Source organism: Anthonomus grandis, chromosome 19, assembly GCF_022605725.1.
Source record: "Anthonomus grandis grandis chromosome 19, icAntGran1.3, whole genome shotgun sequence".
Taxonomy (NCBI): domain Eukaryota; kingdom Metazoa; phylum Arthropoda; class Insecta; order Coleoptera; family Curculionidae; genus Anthonomus; species Anthonomus grandis.
In genome coordinates this window covers 2,557,576-2,577,469 of record NC_065564.1, presented here as the reverse complement: position 1 = coordinate 2,577,469, position 19,894 = coordinate 2,557,576, and the positions used below count along the sequence as shown (strand labels likewise).

At 29.9% G+C, this 19,894-nt stretch overlaps 2 long non-coding RNA genes across 2 annotated transcripts; both read right to left on the bottom strand.

The window, feature by feature from the left end:
- Positions 1–8,398: 8,398 nt before the first annotated feature.
- Positions 8,399–9,363, bottom strand: LOC126747205 (uncharacterized). Its single transcript, XR_007664120.1, has 3 exons — positions 9,280–9,363; positions 9,068–9,155; positions 8,399–8,527 (listed from the first exon to the last, which is right to left on the bottom strand). It is a non-coding gene; the product is annotated as an uncharacterized LOC126747205 (long non-coding RNA).
- Positions 9,364–18,237: 8,874 nt separating this feature from the next.
- Positions 18,238–18,643, bottom strand: LOC126747194 (uncharacterized). Its single transcript, XR_007664119.1, has 3 exons — positions 18,520–18,643; positions 18,384–18,464; positions 18,238–18,320 (listed from the first exon to the last, which is right to left on the bottom strand). It is a non-coding gene; the product is annotated as an uncharacterized LOC126747194 (long non-coding RNA).
- Positions 18,644–19,894: the final 1,251 nt, after the last annotated feature.

Genomic DNA, 19,894 nt, shown 5'->3' with positions numbered 1-19,894 from the left:
ACACATCTCGTGAGAGTGGATTTTCTGGGATTTATGGCACCTGTGTAGTTTTGTTTCTGGGAGTTGTCTGCCTGGATTATCTGGTTCTCGGTGTCGTTTTAGGGAATATTTTAGTTGCTTTTTGGGAAATCGGTTCTTCTCGTGGTAAAACTTGACACCTTAGAGTTCTTAGTAGTCCGGGTCGAACTATAAATAGGTCTTGGACGTCCCGTGGACCAAAGTGACTTTAGTCCAGGGGAAGTCTAAAATCTTTTTGGGGTTTGATCAAACTGATCGACTTTAAAAAGACCTTTAGACTTTCCACGTGGACTAAAGTGACATTGGGCTTGCGGGAGTAAGTCTCGGACCTGTCTATAGTTCCTCCTGTCCTTGTCGCGTGATAAACCAGTGTAACTGGCGACTAGGGCGAAAGAAATCCTCGGGGATAATGGACATCATCTTTGGGATGATGGACATCATCCTTGAGTATTCCTTTCGTTCTAGTTTCGACCTTCTGGGTCTCATCAGGCCAGTGATATGTATTTTCAGCGGCAGCCTTAGACGGGCCCTTGGACCCCGGCTAGGTCGACGGACCAGTCTATGGTTCTCCCTAGTCCGTGGGCGTCCGATGGTTCGTCTGAGGTTTGTCAGTTCTCTTGGGACCTCCCGGAGAACTTCGTCTTTTCTTTAGGGGGAAGACGAAGTTCCCTGGGGGGTTGCGAGGGTAACCCCCCTCCCAGAGAACTTCATCTTCTCCTCGTAAGAAGAGAAGACGAAGCTCCCTGGGAGTTAGGAAACCCCCCTCCCAGAGAACTTCGGCATCCCTGCTTGGGATCGTCGAAGTTCCCTGGGAGCAGTGAAAGGGAGGGGAGACCTTCTCCTCCCCCGGGGGAAAAGGTCCCCTCTCCCCGGAACAGGAGGGGGTAGACTGGGGGAGGGATATGGGGAAGGAGAGGGGGGAGGGGAGGAGGGAGCAGGGGGAGGGAGGAGGGGGAGGGGGAGGAAGCCCCGAGAAGGGGGGCAGGGGGAGGGAGGAGGAGGGAAGCCCCGAGAAGGGGCAGGGGAGAGGAGGGGGAAGGTGGTAAAAGGAGGAAATTAAATATATGCCATTTACAGTATATATATGTGATTTACAGTATATATATGCCATTTACAGTATATGTCATTTACAGTATATATATGCCATTTACAGTATATGTCATTTACAGTATATATATGCCATTTACAGTATATGTCATTTACAGTATATATATGCCATTTACAGTATTCTTGTTTCTTGGCTTTCCCCTCCCCTTCCCTCCTCCCTCCCCTCCCTTAAACCCTCCCTACTCCCCTCCTCCCTCCCCTCCCTTAACCCCTCCCTACTCCCCTCCCTCCTCCCCTCCTCCCCTCCCCTTTCCCTCCCTACCCCTCCTCCCCTCCCCCCCCTCTCCTTCCCCATTTCCCTCCCCCAGTCTACCCCCTCCTGTTCCGGGGAGAGGGGACCTTTTCCCCCGGGGGAGGAGAAGGTCTCCCCTCCCTTTCACTGCTCCCAGGGAACTTCGACGATCCCAAGCAGGGATGCCGAAGTTCTCTGGGAGGGGGGTTTCCTAACTCCCAGGGAGCTTCGTCTTCTCTTCTTACGAGGAGAAGATGAAGTTCTCTGGGAGGGGGGTTACCCTCGCAACCCCCCAGGGAACTTCGTCTTCCCCCTAAAGAAAAGACGAAGTTCTCCGGGAGGTCCCAAGAGAACTGACAAACCTCAGACGAACCATCGGACGCCCACGGACTAGGGAGAACCATAGACTGGTCCGTCGACCTAGCCGGGGTCCAAGGGCCCGTCTAAGGCTGCCGCTGAAAATACATATCACTGGCCTGATGAGACCCAGAAGGTCGAAACTAGAACGAAAGGAATACTCAAGGATGATGTCCATCATCCCAAAGATGATGTCCATTATCCCCGAGGATTTCTTTCGCCCTAGTCGCCAGTTACACTGGTTTATCACGCGACAAGGACAGGAGGAACTATAGACAGGTCCGAGACTTACTCCCGCAAGCCCAATGTCACTTTAGTCCACGTGGAAAGTCTAAAGGTCTTTTTAAAGTCGATCAGTTTGATCAAACCCCAAAAAGATTTTAGACTTCCCCTGGACTAAAGTCACTTTGGTCCACGGGACGTCCAAGACCTATTTATAGTTCGACCCGGACTACTAAGAACTCTAAGGTGTCAAGTTTTACCACGAGAAGAACCGATTTCCCAAAAAGCAACTAAAATATTCCCTAAAACGACACCGAGAACCAGATAATCCAGGCAGACAACTCCCAGAAACAAAACTACACAGGTGCCATAAATCCCAGAAAATCCAGGCAGGCAACTCCATGAAATCAAATTCTATAGGATACCACCAATCCCAAATTATCCAGGCAGACAACTCCATGGGATAAAATCCCACAGATGCCACAATCCCAGATAGTCCAGGTAAGCCGATCCATAAAATTTAATTCCACAGGTGCCACAATCCTAAACAATCCAGGCAGGCAACTCTGTAGATTAAGTTCCACAGGAAATGTCTGACTCCAGAAAATCCAGACAAAATAGCCCAAAGAAAAGACTCGCAATAATTACTTAAGAGTCCGGAAATATCCGGGCAAAATGATAAAGTCCCGGAAGAATCCGAAGAAAAAGACCTAACGAAAAGACTCCTAAAAATCACACAAGTCCTGGAAGATTCAGGCAAAATAACCCAATTAAAAAAACTCCTACGACCCACACAAATACTGGAAAAACCCGAGCAATTTGACCCAACTAAAAGACTCATAAACCCTACACAAGTCCTGAAAAAAATCCAGGCAAAATAAGCCAAAGGAAACACTCCCAAAAACTATACAAAGTCCTGGAAAATCCAGGTAAACTGAATTAAAAAAACCGAAAAAATAACACAAAGAAAAGACTCGCAATAATTACTTAAGAGTCCGGAAAAATCCGGGATAAACGACCTAACAAAAAGACTCACAAAACCTACACAAAGTCCTGAAAAATCCAGGCAAAACGATTCAAAGAAGACTTCCAAAAACTGCTTAAAGTCCCAAAAGAATCTGAAGAAAATTACCCAACGAAAAAAATGCTATAAATTACACAAGTCCTGGAAAAACCAGGCAAAACTACTCATAGAAGACTTCCAAAAACTACTAAAAGTCCTGGAAGAATCCAGGCAAACTGACCCAACTAAAAGAGTCACAAACGCTACACAAAGTTCCGGTTAGATCCGGGCCAAATGAGCAAAGAAAGAGTCCAAAAACTACTTAAAAATCCTGGAAAATCAGGATAAAATACTACACAAATTCCGAAAAATACAGAGAAAATGACCCAAGGAAAAGACCCCTAAAAACTACACAAGTCCTGGAAAACCCAGGCAAAATAACTCAACGAAGAGACTTACAAACGCTGTACAAAGTTCCGAAAATTTCATGTAAATAACTCAACTAAAAGATTTCCAAATACTTGACAAAATATGGAAAAATTCCGGGCCCATAGACCCGAAGACCTACACAATGTTTCGGTTCCTGGAAAATTTAGAGATAATGACCCAACGATTAATCCAAAAAAATACAAAAAGTCTGGAAGAATCTGATCAAAAAAATCCAACAAAAAAACTATAAAATTACTTAAAAGTCCAGTTAAATTCGGGGGAAATAACCCAACAAAAATACTCGTAAAAAATACCCAAAATAAGAAAATTAACCCAAGGAAAAGACATCCACAAATTACCTAAATTTGGCCAAAAATACACAATGAATTAAAAAAAAAACACACAAAACATCCCAGAAAAATCGAGCAAGTATCGAACCCATCGAATATATTCTCAAAAAAAAACATAAAATTGGGAAAAAAGCCAGACACAAAGACCCAACAAAAATTATTCGAGAATCTACACAAAGTTTCAGAAAACTTGTAATAAAAAAACTCACAAAAATTGCACAAAGTCTTGAAAAATCTGGACAAAAAACAGGGTTAAATCACACAATGGTGTTTTCATTTCAAAAATCACAGAATGTCCCATGAAATCCAGGGAAATCAACGTTATTAATAAGAAGATACTACACAGTCCTGGAAAATGACCCAAGAAAAAATCCTAAAAACTAGGGAAAGTTTAGTCAAAATCCAGAGAAAATGAATATTTTCAAAAATGTACAAAGTTGTGGAAAAATTCGTGAGGAAAGACCCAGCAAATAAAAAGTTTTAGAAAACTGCACCAAATTGTCCTAACGAATAAAGTATCAAAAATTACCCTGGACAATACAGGCAAAATGACCTAAAAATACACAAAGACCTAAGAAAAATCCGAAAAACTACAAAAAGTCCTGTGAATTCCGGACCAATAGTTCCAACGAAAAAAGTCCCAAAAACTACACAAAGTTCCAGATAATAACTCAATGAAAATAACAAGAGCCAGATAATCCAGGCAGACAACTCCCAGAAACAAAACTACACAGGTGCCACAGATCCCAAAAAATCCAGGCAGGCAACTCCATGAAATAAAATTCTATAGGACACCACCAATCCCAAATTATCCAAGGCAGACAACTCCATGGGATAAAATCCCACAGATGCCACAAATCCCGGATAATCCAGGTAAGCCGATCCATAAAATTTAATTCCACAGGTGCCACAATCCTAAATAATCCAGGCAGGCAACTCTGTGGAGTAAAGTTCCACAGGAAATGTCCGACTCCAGAAAATCCAGACAAAGAAGGAACTCAAAATACCGAAATACTTGACACCTTAGATTACTTAGTCCTAGTCGCATAACACCAGAAAACAATAATAATAGATTTTGTAAGAGCAATAAATAATAATAATAATAACCAATATACAGTGGCGCAGGTGACATCTCCAGTGCCGGGGAAGAGATTTCATTATCATAATTTCTTATTAATTTAGCTCCACCTGTCGTTTTGAAACTTACTCCGCTTTTTATTTATTTAAAAAAAAAACACCTTGTGTTATTTTAATTTAAACTATTGGATAAAATTATCGCACCACTTGATTTTTAGAGATTTTTTTTTTAATAAAGATAAAAAAATAAGCAAACTTATAAGCATTGTTAACTATGAATTATTATTTAACAAAAACAATTATATTCTATTTAACAAAACGAGATTTAAGTAACTAAATTCAATACAAGGAAAAGCATTGATTTTCACTAACTTCAATTTTGATACAAAAATAAAACAATAGACCCATAATGAATTCTTAATAACGTGTATTGCCACCTCTAGCTGCAATGACCGCTTGAAGTCTTCGCAGCATTTATACAAGAAAAGATATTATAACTGTTTTAACAGATATTTATTTTTATTTAAATTTTCTTGACAAAATAATTAGTGGTGCGATAATTTTGTCCAGGAGTTTGTTTTTTCTACCTAGTGATGGTGGTGGAGCAAACGTCTAGACCAATTTACGTACAATTTATGTGGATTATTAAGGCATTTGTAACAAATAAAATAGAGAAGAGCCAAAGTCAATTACTTTTTGGCTTATTAATTTTAAGAATTTTTTTTTTAAGAAATGTCTTATCAAAAATGTTACGAGTTAAAGTGAAAAAAGAGTTAATTTAAGTACCATTGACATAAAAAATTAAAATTATATAAATTATGAAGTTGCATCAAAGAAATCAATTTAAAAAATTAATAAATGAATATTTTAATAAAATTTAGAACATAAAGAAATTCATGAAACATTATACTCAATTCCAATTGTCATGAAAATTAAATAAGGTTTTATATAAATCTCTGACTAACGAATTATACAAAAGATTGTAAGTAAATTGGTATTTTCCGAAGAAATATGAAAGAAAAGAAATTATGTTTCGCAAGAAATAATTATGATTAAATTAAACGGAAAAAGCCGCAAGTCAATTTAGAAAAAAAAATTAAAATCGGGAGCAGTTAACATAAATATTATGCGCCTTTTATTAATGAATAAATTTCAAATCAATTGGATTCATTTATAGTAAAAAACAATTTTTTTGTCAAGTCTTTGAGTTGTTTTGTCAAAAAATAGAGTTTATCTTTCTAAAAATTTAAATCAAGAACAATTGATATGAAAATTATTGGAAAGTTAATAAATTAAAAGTAAAATGAGAAAATATTTGAAATATATTTGAGTTTTATTTTGAAAAATGTGAATCAAGTACAATTAATAAATGAATGCATGTAAATTATGAGTAATATTTTTTTTTTTTGGAAATCAAATAAAGAAAGTTGCAAGTTAATAGGTCTAATGTATTTTAATAATTTTTTTTAATAGAGATTTTAGGGAAAAAGTCAAATTAAAATTAAGTCCAATTGATATGAAATTAATTTATTATGAATAAATAAAATTTTATATGAATGAATCTCTTATAGATGTTCGAATATAATAAAAAAAGGCTAAAAGTCAATTCACCGATATTTTTTCTGTAGACGTTACTTGGCAAAAATTAAAGTTTTAGGAAAAAAAATGTTAAGTAAAGTTTTAGAAAAATTAAATAAATTTAAGAAAAATCAAAAACAATTGATATTTTAAAAATGACAAAAAAATTACATTTAATAATTTCAAAAAAAATTTAATAAATAAATAATTAGATATGAAAGAAAAGAGGTTGCAAGTTAGCGGGTATGATATGTTTTTTCTTTTTATGAAAATGTTAATTGATAAATTTTAACTTTAAAGATTTAAAAAAAATAAATAAATCAGGGACAAGTTCATTAAAAATTTGTTGATTATAAATTATTAAGAAATAGATTAATAAGAAATAAATTAAATAAGGTCGCAAGTTAACTGGTCCGTTATATTCTAATAATCTCTTCTTCTCTGGAGATGTCACCTAATAGTTAAGTTTAAGTTTTTAAGTTAAAAAAATATAAACAAGACCAATTGACATATTTTGAAAAAATTAGAATTTAACTTTTTAATTTTTAAATGAGAATTCAAAAACAAAGAAAAATCGAAAACAATTATTGACATGAAAATGACAACATTTAAAGTTTAGCTTTAATAATTAAAGAAAAATCATAACGTTCAGTGGAATTGACTCAGAAATATTGCGAATTATAATTGAATAAATTAGAAATAAAATAATAAAAAGATTGCAAGTATGACATATTTTAGGATTTTTTTTTCTAGCGATGTCATTTAATTAATAATTAAAGTTTAACTTTAGAAATCTAAAACAATTTATTCAAGTACAATTGATAGAAAAAAGTATGTTAGAAACAAAATGAGAAAATTAGAAATTAAACAAAATAGGTTGCAAGTCAATATGATGGTTCAACAATGGTCTAATATCCAAAAATCTCATCCATTCTTCTCTAAGAGACCATCATACAAAATTGACGAAAAACAAATAAAAACACAAAGTCACGGTCTCACAACATGTAACTTAATGGGCTACACGTGTTTCACTCTAGTTAGAGCATCATCAAGCCTTTAGAAGCCATCCACACACTTCACAGTACATAAATAAATTAGGTTTCGAGCGAAACACGTGTAGCCCGTTAAATTACATGTTGTGAGACCGTGACTTTGTGTTTTTATTGTGTGACTTTGTGTCAATTTTAGTCTAATATATTTTAAAAAATATGTTTTTTTTCTGTTGTGTCACTTAAAAATTAATAATTTAATTTGGGAAATTAAAAAAAAATTATTTTAATTAATAAAATAAAAAAAATGCAAATAATTGTTGTAAATATGACAAAAAATAGTTAAACTATAAATAATAAAGAATTAACTTTAAAAAAAATCTGATTGTAAATGAATATATAAGAAATAAACTAAACAATTGACTTGCAACCAGTCAATTGGTCCTGTTATATTTTAAGGAATATGTTTTTTTAGGGTTGTTATTTTAATAAATAAAATTTACCTTTGGAGATATAAACAAACTTTATTAAGTACAAATGACATAAAATTATAGGTGCATTTTAAATGTATGAGTTAAGGAAATAAAATGTGAAAAAAATTAAATCAAGATCAATTAGTCACTTTTGAAATATCAGAATTAAGTTTTTTAAAAAATTATAGTTTAACTTTGACTTAAATTAAATTAAAAAAAAAATACTGAAATCAAGAAAAATTTATATGAAAATTATTACAATTATAATAGAACATGTAATAAATTAATTGAAAAAGATTGATTGCCAGTTAATTGGTCCAATATATTAAATATATATTTTTTTAATTTAGAAATGTCTTTTAAAAAAATGTGAATTAAATTTTGACAATTAAAAACCAAATTAAAATCAAAACCAATTGACATACTTTGCCTAAAATTTGAGTATAACATTAAAAATGTATGAAAAAACATGAACAATCAAGTACAGTTGACATGAAAATGACACTAAAATTATAATAAATAATTATAAATAAATGACTGAAATCAAAAAAAGGCTGTAAGTCAATTGATCCGATCTATTTTAAAATGCACCTAAAAACCGCTTAAAAAAAGCACCAACATGTATATTGGTTATGAATAAAATTCAAAAACTCACCCCACGGCACATCGACGGAACGCCACTGCTTTTTCCTCTGTAACAAAAGAAATAAATCCAGATTAGGAAATTATTAATCAATCAATCCCTGGAAATCCAGGAAAGTGGAAAAAAAATTCCAGAAATAAATAAAAAAATATTTTTCTTTAAACGAGTTTTTATCGATTGACGCCCGTATCTACCACAAGTTCACGGTTATCACCCAATCAGTTGACCCCCCCCACATCTGATAAAAGAAATGAACAATGCAATGTGGGGGTAGATAATAAAATGTTCAACAGAATCACGAGAAAATCCAGTTTAAACCATAATGGCCCCCTTAAAAAGTGTATCTATGAACATTTTGAAAAACTCAAAATTTTAGGGTAAAAAAGGCATATAAAAGAATGTATCCAGATTAATTAGAATATTAGAGAAAATCCACGAAAACTCCTCTAATTTCCAACCCCGAGTTTTTATGATAATCATAAAAACTCGTACATAAAAAAAGGGTTTTCAATACCAAATAAAACAATAACAAATAAGTCATCATACAAATTTTAATAATTCGATAAATTTAGGAAAAAACTCAACACACCTGTGCCTATCCAATCCTCAGCCTTATTTTCAATATCCCAGCTCCATATCCAGATTCCTGCTCGGTATCCTTTTCATTACAGCTGCTCCTGAATTAAAAAAAAAACATTATTAAACTTTATCTGCAGTGCAAAAGGGTTTTAATAAATCTCAAATTAAATAAATAAACAAATACAAACACTCCAATAGACATAAAGGAAAAATTGCCCTCACCTGTTCCGATCCAGGTCCCCAGCCCGGTGACTTCCTCGTCCAGAATCCCGGTCTCGTATCCAACAAAATGGCTGCGAGTTCCTCAAAAAAAAAATTAAACACATGAAATATCATGATAATTCATCAACCCTCCTTTATAAAGTTCAGTAAAAGTTATATACTGGGTTTCTTTGTTAGCAACAATTTATTGAAAACTTAAATAAGAAATATTTTTGGGGAACAAGCTCTTTCTCAAGAAATCTTTTACCCACAAAGACGTTTCATCTGCCAAATCCATCATCAGAGATTGCTTGATGTGAATATTAAGAAAGAAAAGTGAAACGGTTTTTGAATTATAAACAAAGTATTCATATAAACCTGATTAATGTAAAATGTGCTTAAGACAAAGTGTCATATTTTCATTAATTTTCCATCAATTTTCATCAAAATTGCATTGATGCAAAAGGTTTTAAATTTAGAAAAAATGTATCTATAAAAAAAATAAAAAAATGGAAATTTTCAGAGTTACAGGGGTATTTTCAAAAATATTACAAATTATTGAAGGTTTGTAAGAGGTAAACTGGACCAATTTCCTTAATTTCCAACCGATTTTTATGAAAATTGCATTGATGCAAAGGGTTTTTAATTTAGAATAAATGTATCTATAAAAAAAAATAAAAAATTGGAAATTTTCAGAGTTACAGGGGTATTTTCAAAAATATGACAAATTATTGAAGGTTTGTAAGAGGTAAACTGGACCAGTTTCCTTAATTTCCCACTGATTTTTATGAAAATTGCATTGATGCAAAAAGTTTTTAATTTAGAATAAATGTATCTATAAAAAAAATAAAAAATTGGAAATTTTCAGAGTTACAGGGGTATTTTCAAAAATATTAAAAATTAATGAAGGTTTGTAAGAGGTAAATTGGACCAGTTTTCTTAATTTCCCACCAATTTTTATGAAAATTGCATTGATGCAAAGGGTTTTTAATTTAGAATAAATGTATCTATAAAAAGAATAAAAAAATAGAAACTTTCAGAGTTACAGGGGTATTTTCAAAAATATGACAAATTATTGAAGGTTTGTAAGAGGTAAACTGGACCAGTTTCCTTAATTTCCCACCGATTCTTATGAAAATTGCATTGATGCAAAGGGTTTTTAATTTAGAATAATAAATGTATCTATAAAAAAAATAAAAAATTGGAAATTCTCAGAGTTACAGGGGTATTTTCAAAAATATGACAAATTGTTGAAGGTTTGTAAGAGGTAAACTGGACCAGTTTCCTTAATTTCACACCGATTTTCATGAAAATTGCATTGATGCAAAGGGTTTTAAATTTAGAATAAACGTATCTATAAAAAAAAATTAAAAATTAAAAATTTTCAGAGTTATAGGGGTATTTTCAAAAATATGACAAATTATTGAAGGTGTCTAAGAGGAAAACTGGACCAATTTCCTTAATTTCCCACCGATTTTTATGAAAATTGCATTGATGCAAAGAGTTTTTAATTTAGAATAAATGTATCTATAAAAAAAATAAAAAATTGGAAATTTTCAGAGTTACAGGGGTATTTTCAAAAATATGACAAATTATTGAAGGTGTCTAAGAGGAAAACTGGACCAATTTCCTTAATTTCCCACCGATTTTTATGAAAATTGCATTGATGCAAAGAGTTTTTAATTTAGAATAAATGTATCTATAAAAAAAATAAAAAATTGGAAATTTTCAGAGTTACAGGGGTATTTTCAAAAATATGACAAATTATTGAAGGTGTCTAAGAGGAAAACTGGACCAATTTCCTTAATTTCCCACCGATTTTTATGAAAATTGCATTGATGCAAAGAGTTTTTAATTTAGAATAAATGTATCTATAAAAAAAATAAAAAATTGGAAATTTTCAGAGTTACAGGGGTATTTTCAAAAATATTAAAAATTAATGAAGGTTTGTAAGAGGTAAATTGGACCAGTTTTCTTAATTTCCCACCAATTTTTATGAAAATTGCTTTGATGCAAAGGGTTTTTAATTTAGAATAAATGTATCTATAAAAAAAATAAAAAAATGGAAATTTTCAGAGTTACAGGGGTATTTTCAAAAATATTAAAAATTAATGAAGGTTTGTAAGAGGTAAATTGGACCAGTTTTCTTAATTTCCCACCAATTTTTATGAAAATTGCATTGATGCAAAGGGTTTTTAATTTAGAATAAATGTATCTATAAAAAAAATAAAAAAATGAAAATTTTCAGAGTTACAGGGGTATTTTCAAAAATATGACAAATTATTGAAGGTTTGTAAGAGGTAAACTGGACCAGTTTCCTTAATTTCCCACCGATTTTCATGAAAATTGCATTGATGCAAAGGGTTTTAAATTTAGAATAAACGTATCTATAAAAAAAAATTAAAAATTAAAAATTTTCAGAGTTACAGGGGTATTTTCAAAAATATGACAAATTATCGAAGGTGTCTAAGAGGAAAACTGGACCAATTTCCTTAATTTCCCAACGATTAATATGAAATATGCATTGATGCAAAGAGTTTTTAATTTAGAATAAATGTATCTATAAAAAAAATAAAAAATTGGAAATTTTCAGAGTTACAGGGGTATTTTCAAAAATATGACAAATTATCGAAGGTGTCTAAGAGGCAAACTGGACCAGTTTCCTTAATTTCCCACCGATTTTCATGAAAATTGCATTGATGCAAAGGGTTTTTAATTTAGAATAATAATTGTATCTATAAAAAAATTAAAAATTGGAAATTTTCAGAGTTACAGGGGTATTTTCAAAAATATGACAAATTATTGAAGGTTTGTAAGAGGTAAACTGAACCAGTTTCCTTAATTTCCCACCGATTTTCATAAAAATTGCATTGATGCAAAGGGTTTTAAATTAAGAATAAACGTATCTATAAAAAAAAATTAAAAATTAAAAATTTTCAGAGTTACAGGGGTATTTTCAAAAATATTACAAATTATTGAAGGTTTGTAAGAGGTAAACTGAAAGAGTTTCCTTAATTTACCACCGATTTTCATGAAAACTAGCTTAAAGGAATAAGATTTTAATTGCAAATAAAATACACAAAAGAAAAAAAAATTAAAACATGGAAAATTATAAGTGTAGGGACATAATGTCAAATTTGTGTTAAATAATGAGGGTGTTTAAGGGAAAATTAAGCATAAATTTAATAATAGTTCACTGATTTTCATAAAAATTAGCTTAAAGAAATGAGATTTTAATTGCAAGTAAAATATACAACAGCAAAAAAAATTAAAACAAGGAAAATTATAAGTGTAGGGACATAATATCAAATCTGTGTTAAATAATGAGGATGTTTAAGGGAAAATTCAGCATAAATTCAATAATAGTTCACTGATTTTCATGAAAATTAGCTTAGTGGAATGTGATTTTAATTGCAAATAAAATATACAACAGAGAAAATTTAATACATGGAAAATTATAAGTGTAGGACATAATGTCAAATCTGTGTTAAATAATGAGGATGTTTAAGGGAAAATTCAGCATAAATTCAATAATAGTTCACTGATTTTCATGAAAATTAGCTTAATAGAATGTGATTTTAATTGCAAATAAAATATACAAGAGAAAAAAAAATTAAAACATGGAAAATTATAAGTGTAGAGACATAATATCAAATCTGTGTTAAATAATGAGGGTGTTTAAGGGAAAATTCAGCATAAATTCAATAATAGTTCACTGATTTTCATGAAAATTAGCTTAATAGAATGTGATTTTAATTGCAAATATAATATACAACAAAAAAAAATTAATACATGGAAAATTATAAGTGTAGAGACATAATATCAAATCTGTGTTAAATAATGAGGGTGTTTAAGGGAAAATTCAGCATAAATTCAATAATAGTTCACTGATTTTCATGAAAATTAGCTTAATAGAATGTGATTTTAATTGCAAATAAAATATACAAGAGAAAAAAAAATTAAAACATGGAAAATTATAAGTGTAGAGACATAATATCAAATCTGTGTTAAATAATGAGGGTGTTTAAGGGAAAATTCAGCATAAATTCAATAATAGTTCACTGATTTTCATGAAAATTAGCTTAATAGAATGTGATTTTAATTGCAAATATAATATACAACAAAAAAAAATTAATACATGGAAAATTATAAGTGTAGAGACATAATATCAAATCTGTGTTAAATAATGAGGGTGTTTAAGGGAAAATTCAGCATAAATTCAATAATAGTTCACTGATTTTCATGAAAATTAGCTTAATGGAATGTGATTTTAATTGCAAATAAAATATACAACAAAAAAAAATTAATACATGGAAAATTATAAGTGTAGGGACATAATGTCAAATCTGTATTAAATAATGAGGGTGTTTAAGGGAAAATTCAGCATAAATTCAATAATAGTTCACTGATTTTCATGAAAATTAGCTTAGTGGAATGTGATTTTAATTGCAAATAAAATATACAACAAAGAAAGTTTAATACATGGAAAATTATAAGTGTAGGGACATAATGTCAAATCTGTGTTAAATAATAAGGATGTTTAAGGGAAAATTCAGCATAAATTCAATAATAATTCACTGATTTTCATGAAAATTAGCTAAATAGAATGTGATTTTAATTGCAAATAAAATATATAAGAGAAAAAAAAATTAAAACATGGAAAATTATAAGTGTAGAGACATAATATCAAATCTGTGTTAAATAATGAGGGTGTTTAAGGGAAAATTCAGCATAAATTCAATAATAGTTCACTGATTTTCATGAAAATTAGCTTAGTGGAATGTGATTTTAATTGCAAATAAAATATACATCAGAAAAAAATTAATACATGAAAAATTATAAGTGTAGGGACATAATGTCAAATCTGTGTTAAATAATGAGGGTGTTTAAGGGAAAATTCAGCATAAATTCAATAATAGTATACTGATTTTCATGAAAACTAGCTTAATGAAATGTGATTTTAATTGCAAATCAAATGTACAACAGAAAAAATATTTAAAACATGGAAAATTATAAGTGTAGAGACATAATATCAAATCTGTGTTAAATAATGAGGGTGTTTAAGGGAAAATTTAGCATAAATTCAGTAATAGTTCACTGATTTTCATGAAAATTAGCTTAATGGAATGTGATTTTAATTGCAAATAAAATATACAACACAAAAAAAATTAATACATGGAAAATTATAAGTGTAGGGACATAATGTCAAATCTGTGTTAAATAATGAGGATGTTTAAGGGAAAACTCAGCATAAATTCAATAATAGTTCACTGATTTTCATGAAAATTAGCTTAGTGGAATGTGATTTTAATTGCAAATAAAATATACATCAGAAAAAAATTAATACATGAAAAATTATAAGTGTAGGGACATAATGTCAAATCTGTGTTAAATAATGAGGGTGTTTAAGGGAAAATTCAGCATAAATTCAATAATAGTATACTGATTTTCATGAAAACTAGCTTAATGAAATGTGATTTTAATTGCAAATCAAATGTACAACAGAAAAAATATTTAAAACATGGAAAATTATAAGTGTAGAGACATAATATCAAATCTGTGTTAAATAATGAGGGTGTTTAAGGGAAAATTTAGCATAAATTCAGTAATAGTTCACTGATTTTCATGAAAATTAGCTTAATGGAATGTGATTTTAATTGCAAATAAAATATACAACACAAAAAAAATTAATACATGGAAAATTATAAGTGTAGGGACATAATGTCAAATCTGTGTTAAATAATGAGGGTGTTTATGGGAAAATTTAGCATAAATTCAATAATAGTTCACTGATTTTTATGAAAACTAGCTTAATGGAATGTGATTTTAATTGCAAATAAAATATACAACCGAAAAAATAATTAAAACCTGGAAAATTATAAGTGTAGGGACATAATGTCAAATCTGTGTTAAATAATGAGGGTGTTTAAGGGAAAATTTAGCATAAATTCAATAATAGTTCACTGATTTTCATAAAAATTAGCTTAATGGAATAAGTTTTAATTGCAAATAAAATATAAACAGAAAAAAAATTAATACATGGAAAATTATAAGTGTAGAGATATAATATCAAATCTGTGTTAAATAATGAGGGTGTTTAAGGGAAAATTTAGCATAAATTCAATAATAGTTCACTGATTTTTATGAAAACTAGCTTAATGGAATGTGATTTTAATTGCAAATAAAATATACAACCGAAAAAATAATTAAAACATGGAAAATTATAAGTGTAGGGACATAATGTCAAATCTGTGTTAAATAATGAGGGTGTTTAAGGGAAAATTTAGCATAAATTCAATAATAGTTCACTGATTTTCATAAAAATTAGCTTAATGGCATAAGTTTTAATTGCAAATAAAATATAAACAGAAAAAAAATTAATACATGGAAAATTATAAGTGTAGAGACATAATGTCAAATCTGTGTTAAATAATGAGGGTGTTTATGGGAAATTTTAGCATAAATTCAATAATAGTTCACTGATTTTTATGAAAACTAGCTTAATGGAATGTGATTTTAATTGCAAATAAAATATACAACCGAAAAAATAATAAAAACATGGAAAATTATAAGTGTAGGGACATAATGTCAAATCTGTGTTAAATAATGAGGGTGTTTAAGGGAAAATTCAGCATAAATTCAATAATAGTTCACTGATTTTTATGAAAACTAGCTTAATGGAATGTGATTTTAATTGAAAATAAAATATACAACAGAAAAAAAAATTAAAACATGGAAAATTATAAGTGTAGAGACATAATATCAAATCTGTGTTAAATAATGAGGGTGTTTAAGGGAAAATTTAGCATAAATTCTGTAATAGTTCACTGATTTTCATGAAAATTAGCTTAATGGAATGTGATTTTAATTGCAAATAAAATATACAACACAAAAAAAATTAATACATGGAAAATTATAAGTGTAGGGACATAATGTCAAATCTGTGTTAAATAATGAGGGTGTTTAAGGGAAAATTTAGCATAAATTCAATAATAGTTCACTGATTTTCATAAAAATTAGCTTAATGGAATAAGTTTTAATTGCAAATAAAATATAAACAGAAAAAAAATTAATACATGGAAAATTATAAGTGTAGAGACATAATATCAAATCTGTGTTAAATAATGAGGGTGTTTAAGGGAAAATTCAGCATAAATTCAATAATAGTTCACTGATTTTCATAAAAATTAGCTTAATGGAATGTGATTTTAATTGAAAATAAAATATACAACAGAAAAAAAAATTAAAACATGGAAAATTATAAGTGTAGAGACATAATATCAAATCTGTGTTAAATAATGAGGGTGTTTAAGGGAAAATTCAGCATAAATTCAATAATAGTATACTGATTTTCATGAAAACTAGCTTAATGAAATGTGATTTTAATTGCAAATCAAATATACAACAGAAAAAATAATTAAAACATGGAAAATTATAAGTGTAGAGACATAATATCAAATCTGTGTTAAATACTGAGGGTGTTTAAGGGAAAATTTAGCATAAATTCTGTAATAGTTCACTGATTTTCATGAAAATTAGCTTAATGGAATGTGATTTTAATTGCAAATAAAATATACAACACAAAAAAATTAATACATGAAAAATTATAAGTGTAGGGACATAATGTCAAATCTGTGTTAAATAATGAGGGTGTTTAAGGGAAAATTTAGCATAAATTCAATAATAGTTCACTGATTTTCATAAAAATTAGCTTAATGGAATAAGTTTTAATTGCAAATAAAATATAAACAGAAAAAAAATTAATACATGGAAAATTATAAGTGTAGAGACATAATATCAAATCTGTGTTAAATAATGAGGGTGTTTATGGGAAAATTTAGCATAAATTCAATAATAGTTCACTGATTTTTATAAAAACTAGCTTAATAGAATGTGATTTTAATTACAAATAAAATATATAACAGAAAAAAAAATTAAAACATGGAAAATTATAAGTGTAGAGACATAATATCAAATCTGTGTTAAATAATAAGGGTGTTTAAGGGAAAATTCAGCATAAATTCAATAATAGTTCACTGATTTTTATGAAAATTAGCTTAAAGGAATAAGATTTTAATTGCAAATATAATATACAACAGAAAAAATTTTTAATAACATGTGTTTCTAAGAATGACAAATAATGCAAAATTTGTCTAAATTAATGAGAGTTTATAGAGCGAAAACCAAGATCAGTTTTATAATTGTCCACCAATTTTTATCAAAATTAGCTGAAAAATATAGGATTTTAATTGCACAACAATATAATGTAATGTAAATATAAGAAATGTTTAAAACTATTTTAATAAATTTTTTTTATTTTAATATACACACTGTAAAAAAAACCATTTTTTTAAAAATATGACAAGTAACGTGGGTCAATCGTTATCAGTCATATACAGCAAAGGAATAAAAGTAAACACTGTAAAAAAGTTTATATTTATTAAAAAGATAACAAGTGACGTCTGCGATATAGGAAAAACGTTTAAAATCTGAAAAAAAATTATCAAAGAACTGGGTATTTAAATTCAAACGATACATTTTACTTACAAATTTTATTAACTCAGTAATTTCGCAAAAAAAGAGAAAATAGATTACCTGTGCCAATATATATCCTCAGCCATTTCCAGTTATATCCAGTATCCATGTCTAGTCTGCATATTAAGTCTCCATATCCAGTCTCCATATCCCCTCCATTTTTATCGCAGCTAAAACAAAGTAAATAAATATTTTTACCTGGATTACATAGGTTTTTTGAATTTTAAATAAAATGTGTAAATTTTTAAACGTTTGAAGGGACTGTATAATTACAGATAAAATAATAATTAGCTCACCTGCTCGAATCCCGGTCCTCAGCCCGACTTATAGCCAGTGTCCATATCCCTTCGATTTTTGTCGCATCTGAAAAAAAAATAAATAAATATTACTAACTGAAGTGCAAAGAATGTTTAAATTATTTCAAAGAAAATATAAAATAGCTTACCCGATCCAATCCAGGTCCTCAGCCCGATTTCCATATTCAGATTCCAGACCCAATTCTCGTTCCAGTATATCTGTGGCTACAACTAAATCGGAAAAAATTAAACGTTAAAATTTATCCACAGTTGACAAGAGACATTAATACTAACAGTCGCTTTTATAGCCATCATTGGGAGCATCTCCAGGCATTTAAATCTGAGCTTGTGGTGCCCCTCTGGTTCCCTGCGTACCTAAAGAACAAATTGTAAGAAACAGGTCTTCATTCAGTCAAAAAATTAAAAGTACCTCTCCCATTTCCCGATATGCCTGCACGGAAGACAGGTTTCGCAGTTCGGTTCATCCCTATTTTGACGGCACTCCAGACAACCTCGCGACGTACCTGGTGTCTATGGAAGAAGCCGTTGCGGTTGCTTTCTGGAATTATTTATTATATATTTAAAAAAATAATAATAATAATAATAATAATAATAAAGAAACATTATCAAACATGTTGTGTCTTTAATAATTTATTTCATTAAGCCAATAGTTTCAAAAATAAGCGCTGAAAAAAAATCATAGTTAAAAAAAATATATGACAAGTGACATCTGTCAATTATCATATGACAAAAAAGAACCAAATATAAATGCTGTAAAAAAAATCAAAATTAAAAAAAATATGTGACAAGTGACATCTATTAATTATTATTTGTAATATGGCAGAAAAGGAATCAAATATAAGCCCCATAAAATTTTTTTTTTAAAAAACTATATGAAAAATAACATCGGTCAACTGTCATCTGCCAATTAACAGAAAACAATAAAATATAGATACTACAATAAAATAAATTCAATTTATTTTTAATATAACAGTTAACATATGCCAGAAAATTGGTTTAAAGCCATATCAATCCCTGAAATGAAAAATAATACACAACGGACCTCAATATAAAAATCAATAATTGAAGAATGTAAAATGCGCAATATGGATGCGACGTTGTCGGTACGACCACAAAAAAAATCGAGGGTACTCACCAGGAAAAACAGGTTGAACCGTCGAAAAAACAACGAAAATACGCGGAAACGATACGAAACGAGGTACGACGGCTTTACGCGACCCTTTTCCGATTTTCCCGAACGTTTAGCCCGACTTTTACAATTAAAAGTCGGACGCGAACACGCACCGATTAAGAATCGAGCGGCGAATGACGCGATCGGCTGCGGGTTGAGGCGACGCGCGTCGCTGGAATTAGGTGGCCCGATAAAGGAATTTATTGTTATCATAAACAACCGAATAAATATTTTTAAGGTTTTGCACTAAAATTGAATCTTTAGATGTTGCCAATTTTATTTTATCGAATATTAAATAAATAGGGGATGATGATTTAGGGAAAACGTTTCATATGTAAAATAAATCATACCCTCAGAATTCTCTAAAAAATCAAGAACGCACTTTTGAAAAAATAATTCCAGCTCAGTAAGTTCTTAACCTAGAACAATGTTTCGTATATCGAATCCATCCTCAGGAATTGCCCAAAGTATATTTAAGAGAACTATTAAAAAACCTCAAATAGTTTTTTAGTTATTAGCATATAAGTTATATGGAAATATGACAACTCTGTTAAAATTGAAATGCTTGAGTTAGCACTGAAAATTTTCGAGTTAAAAAGCCGTTTTGTTTGTG